Below are 6,254 nucleotides of genomic sequence, written 5' to 3'. Positions count from 1 at the left end.
AATGCATCCTGCAGTGTCCAAACACGACGTTATTCGCCAATAGAAGTCTTTTAGAGCACAATATAAGCAAGTAACAGCGAGGGGAAAATGTAAATAACCAAGCAAGCAAGTCAAGGGAAATATTTGGATATCCAACTCCATATGTTGACCTTAAAAATTGCCAACAGTCTTAATGTATGAGAATCTCTGAATCCTATTGCTCCAAGGATTGACTTGCAGAATAACACAAGTCTAAGGCGACATTGGATTGCCCAGCAGAGCCATCCGACGCTGGTAAGATGCCTAAACTTCGATCAAGGAAAGTTAAATTCCATGTCCAAATTTATGCATTGAATCCCACCAATCGTGGATACAGTGCTAATTATGCTTTGATTAGGTGTAAACCTTTTTAATAGTCAGTAAGTACATAGTCCATTTCTTAATATAACAGTGTTATTTCTCCAATTTTTTATTGCTTCGTCTCCATGAGTTAGGAGGATTTATTTATGCTTTAACACCTTCCATTTGCTTGTTCATTGTCAGCAAAAACCATTATTGATAGTTGATTGTAATGGAGCAAGTACAATCTGAATTTTCTTGCTTGTAATGGTGCAAGCAATGATAGTAAAATCCATCATTGATAGTTCATTGCTTGTAATGGTGCAACACAATATGAATTTTCTTGATAATTGATTATTTATACTCATGAAACTATTAAAGAATATTCGAGGAAAAAAAATTCATTGTGAGAAGCATACTCTAGACCAGTAATCTCTGTCTCTTTCAAGTCTGCTTCAATTAAGTTTTCATGGAAGTAACATTAAGAACTTTGATCAAGTATTAGTGTTCTTGAATTTCCTTCTAATCATCCATTGTTGACGATTCATACTCGTAGTGTGTTGCCTACAAGTAATAATGCAAGAAGTTCAATCCACTTCATATGCACATAACCAGTAGAATCTTTCTAGATGATAATGGTCCAAATTACGGCCGTAGAGCCATGGTGATCAACAAGAGGTCCCTGTTATATTGTTGACTATAGCAACAAGCACTGAAATGAGCTAATAACCTATGGCTAACAAAGCCCACAAGAGAGCTGTTGCTAATGATCTCATGCTAAATGGGGCCTCTGTAAATTAAGAAATCCATCACACCAGCCAGGCTGAACAGATCAGCTGACCCAAGGAACAAGTATTGAAGTGCCACCCAAAGGAATGTTATTGGAAGAGGTTCTGTTGAATTCATTAGGCCGAATTGCATTGCCACTGTATTGCTCTTCACCTCCACTAAAGCTGCAACAGCCATGGCCACAATCGAAAGAATTAGGCCTGTTCTGTTCGTTGTAGATGAGTAATTCCCGTTTCAGTATTGGTCACATTTCTGAAAGTTGGATGGTTATAGACTGGTGCAAGTATCATTATAAACAGCATGGGAAATACCAGAAGAGAAGCTGGAGGAACTCTTAAAGCTCCAACTTTAGTGTTCATGGTGGCTGCTTGTTGGACTGAAAAAGTGGAAAGCTGAGCAAGGCAGCAGTTAAGCATTATGGTTGACATGAAAATTGGCAGGATCTTGAGGACAATTTTTACTTCTTCTACTTGTTTGGTGGTGCACTGATGCCATGGTGGTGCTGATGTTCCCATTAATGCTCTGTTAAGAAACTTGAGGTATTCTGATACACTCTGGTTTTCTGCCTTCCCTCTACCATGTCGTCGTCCATCCACGCCGGCCTCAGTTGTGCTCATGTTCGCTACAGCACGGCCGGAAATTGCAGCCACCAAAACCTGTAGAAAGATAATAAATGAAATAGTTCTTTCTTGCAACCTTGTTTTAGATAATCCATATAGGAACATGTTTTGGTACCCAGTAATGAGAATACTGGACAGCATAACGAACAAGATTTGAGCTGCTTTTGCTTCGGTTTTTTCCTCGACACTTTTATGTACTATCTAATCATTAATACCAAATATGCCAATGTTTTCCCGTTACTTAAAAATTGTTGTGATAGGGCTTCCACTGGAAATTTTAATCTTGTAACAAGCTGAGCCGAGGAGGAAAACTGGTATGGAGATCAATATGGCAGCAGTCGCGATTCCCTAACCCCATTGCCAACCCTTATTAACTTCAATCCACACCACAAATGTAACTGCAATTAGTGCTCCACAAGAGAGGCAAAAAAACATAATAATTGAAGAATGTTGATCTTTGCTTCTTTCCATGTGGGCTATGCTCATCAAATTGCTCGGCTCCACGTGGAGGAGGCGAATCTTTTATTCATCCAGCACCTAGTGCCACCAAATAGAGGCCTGAAAATAACATCACTGATCTTCCCCCACGACTTCTTCACATGGAACATTTCTGTCCACCAGTGTGCAGGCTGGAGGTTTGAGTGAAGGTATCTGAGCTTGAAGTGTGAGTATCAACAGATCCTGTTCCAATTTTACACTCAAAAGTATCTTATATACAGCTGAAGACTATATTTTAGTCAAAAATGGATTGGATCTTTAATCTTTAAGCATTAAAATGAGATTGTTCAGTATCATTTTAGAGCAAACAAAAGTTTGGGTGCAGGTCTTGCCACCACCAATTTAAGAAAATTGTACGTGTAACAAGCTGGTGGGTTGAAGATTTAAGTTAAATGAATAAATCTTTCTTTTATTTAATAATTTAAACTTTTGAACGAGATAATTTAATAATGTATTTGTGTCATGCTCTAGTAATTTTATAGTGGTGGAAACATTAGGTTGCATATAGGATACCAAACGTGATAACCAAAATCCCTTTAAATCATTCAAAATGCAGATTGGTGCAATCCTTTTTAAGTTTTTACCATTTAGGATTTTACTCTCTTCGTGGCGTTAGAAAGCTTGCGATTATTTATAAAAATTATACTAGTTGTACATTTTTAAATGACATTGTGTAATGTGTGAAAAATTGTTCCATTGATTTGACTAAATGTTCTTAAAATCAATGGCACAAAGTGTTGCCACGTCAAACAATGTCATTCATAATGTCAAATTTAATGTACATGTAGCAGAATTGAATTTATAATGTACAGTCATTAATATCCTCATAAACTGTAGCACTACATTGTAATGGCAGTGACAGTTGTATTATTCGTGGAATATGAAAATGAGAAATAAATCTAGTCCTATTTACTAGTAAAGAATTAGGGTCCATTTGGCATGACTTTTGAAAGTCAAAAGTAGCCTTTGGACCATAAAATTATGGGAAATTTACCAAAATGTCACTTTTTTGAAAATGCACAAAAAAACTTTGATGTGCACACAATTTGTACAAAAATATCACTTTCTTATTGTCAAATGTCTAAATTACCCTTAATTTGACCTTTTTTGGAGCATTTAATGCTCATTCATGATTGTTTTTCAAAACAATTAATGTTGTAATTTGATTGTTTAATTTGTATATTATAATCATTGAATATATGAATATTATATTGTAAAATATGAATTTAGTTAATAAAAAATGAATATAAAATCCTTCAAAACCCTAGTTAACATTAAAAAATAAATTTCTTGTTAAACAAACTCTTATTTCATTCATCTTCTTCATCCATTTTTTTCTTCATTAAAAAGTCATTACTTCATCCATCTTCTTCATCTATCTTGAAAGGTCAGTTATTACGAATTGTTTATATTTCTATGTAATAGCTTACTCTTTTTAAAATGTTAAAAACAACATGGTAATCATTCATATTAATCATCATGTTCTTGTTTTTATAATATTTTTGAAAGAAAAACATACCAAAAATATTTTGGAAAATGTGAAGTATTCCATATTTAATGAAACATTCAGTCATTTATTTCTGGAAATAGGTTGTGATGTTATAATTGTTGTAGTTGAGAAATGATTATAAGCATTAATACTACCAAATACATTTGAAGCTTCTCGGCAGTTCCGACAGTTGAACTATCGAACTCGACATTTCGAAGCTATCGGGATCGACATTTGAACTGTCGTACCTGACATTTATAAACTGTCGGGATAGATACCTAAATTGTCGAATTGGATAGCTGAAAAATTCTTGACACCCTTCATTTGATCTTGTACTATTGCATAGGTTTAAATATTGAAACGTGTCACTTCTATGCTATTATATAATCGACATTTTGATTGAGCATAATTCTTATCGTTGCAATCCCAACATTTTAGGTATGAACAATAATTTGAGATTTATCATGTCGTACGGGGGAAAGTTTGTTCACGTGAATGACGAATGGAAGTGGACTGGGGATAAAACCACTTTCCATGTAAGTGCCGAGCAGTATTACACTACTGGGGCTATTGTTACGGTTGAACGAGAAATTTGGTGTTCTCGATCCACGTACAAAAATGGAATTGAAGTTCAAAGTTTCGAACATGAATATACCGTCGGTCGAAATACTCGAAAATGAAGACGTAAATTGGTACATATCAGTTCATAAGGAAACTGTCCTCTGCGTTACGACTTTGGAAATCGATCTGCCAAGTGTTGAAATGGAAAGTGATACAAATTACAGCCAACAATTGTTCGCTGTAGCGGAAGATCACCAAACGGTACAGGACGAAGAGCTCAATCATCAGCACAGTGTCCCAAACAATAATGCGGCGGATACTCCAAATTTCAATGTTGGGACTGCACCATTAAATGAGATGTTCGACGATTCCTTGCATGGTACAAATACTGGTAATATTGCTGATGTTGATGAAGAACTATTATCACATTCCAAAAGTCTGGATACATGCAATAGGATTTTCACTGTAAATACGTCGGATCTTACCGAAAGGCAAATTTTTTTTACCAAGAAAGAGTTGTACTCGAGAATTTGTCTACTTGCTTTGCGAGAGAAGTTTCAATTTCAGGCTAGCAGGACAAGCCTAAAAATGTTAATCGTTGTACGCGCGGACGATAATTGCAAGTGGATGTTACGTGCTTCGAGTGTCAAGCAGTCTGCCATCTTCATGATCCGCAAATTCAACAATGTGCACACATGTTCCATAGATTATCGTCGTAGTGCACATCGACATGCAACTAGTTCCGTAATTTTCGAGCATATTATGGGAAAATTGGATAATACGTACGGATCGTATGATCCTATCGCTATTGCACGTGACATGGAACGTGAGTTTGGTGTGAAAATTAGTTACCATCAAGCCGTAGGGGAAAGGTCGCTGCTTTACATATGCTACATGGTACACCGGGTGATAACTTTCAAAAACTTTCTTCCTACTATCACGTCCTAGGAGAGAGTAACCCGGGGATAGTAACACACATCGAAGTAGATTCTCGTAATAGGTTTCACTATCTTTCCTAGCTTTCGGTGCAAGCATTCGGGGTTACTTGCACTACCCGGGACCCGTTATTTGTGTTGACGACAGTCACTTAAAAGGTCCATACAAAGGTACCCTTCTACTGACAACTGCCCAAGACGCCAACAAACAGATTTATCCGTTAGCGTGGGAGATTGTTGATGTCGAAACGAATAGATCGTGGTCGTGGTTTTTATCAAATTTGAAAGATCTTATAGGTGACTCGGACGAATTGGTGTTTGTTTCCAACAGGAAAAATAGTATTGAAAACGCCATTGCCCACCTATTTCCTCGGGCTCACACGGGTGCTATGTCTGGCATATGGAAAAAAATTTAATCCCGCGGTACAAAAACGCAAGTTCAATATTTCTATTCAAAAGAGCCGCAAGAACTTACCGGACCAAAGAGTTTGAAAGACTTATGGGACAACTTCGTAGGGTAAGTGCAAGAGCGTATGGGTACTTGGAGCGAGCAGGTTTCCCATTTTGGTCACGGGCACTATTTGTTGGCCAATGGTACAACATTTTGACCAACAACAACGCAGAATCTTTGAACTCAATGTTGAGATATGCCCGTTCGTTACCGATCACGTGCTTAGTGGAACACATTCGGTATACTATGCAGAAGTGGTTTTATGAATGTCGAGTAAGTGCAACCGCATGCAGTACCGTTCTGTCACCAACGATGGAGAATGAGTTACGAACGACGTTCGAAGCAGGTACTAGGCTGCAAGCGCATGGCTTGACAAATAACTTAACACAAGTTGGAATATCCAACGACACGGATATCCTAGACTACCATGAAAACACGTGCACTTGTCGTGAGTTTTTTACTAAATCGTATGTCGTGCGTTCACGCAACCTGTGCTGGTTGCTTGAGAGGTAAGTCATTGTACGATCTCTGCTCACCGTATTACACATCTGAGTACTGGAAGAGTGCCTATGGAGAAGCTATATATCCTGTTT

General features: G+C 37.3%; 1 pseudogene; it reads right to left on the bottom strand.

The window, feature by feature from the left end:
• Positions 1-719: 719 nt before the first annotated feature.
• LOC111374238 lies at positions 720-3,706 on the bottom strand (annotated as a pseudogene).
• Between the last annotated feature and the right edge of the window lie 2,548 nt (positions 3,707-6,254).

Source organism: Olea europaea, unplaced genomic scaffold (assembly GCF_002742605.1).
Source record: "Olea europaea var. sylvestris unplaced genomic scaffold, O_europaea_v1 scaffold1223, whole genome shotgun sequence".
Classification (NCBI taxonomy): Eukaryota; Viridiplantae; Streptophyta; class Magnoliopsida; order Lamiales; family Oleaceae; genus Olea; species Olea europaea.
Note: the sequence above shows the minus strand (reverse complement) of the source record. Positions and strands in the feature narration are given on the sequence as shown.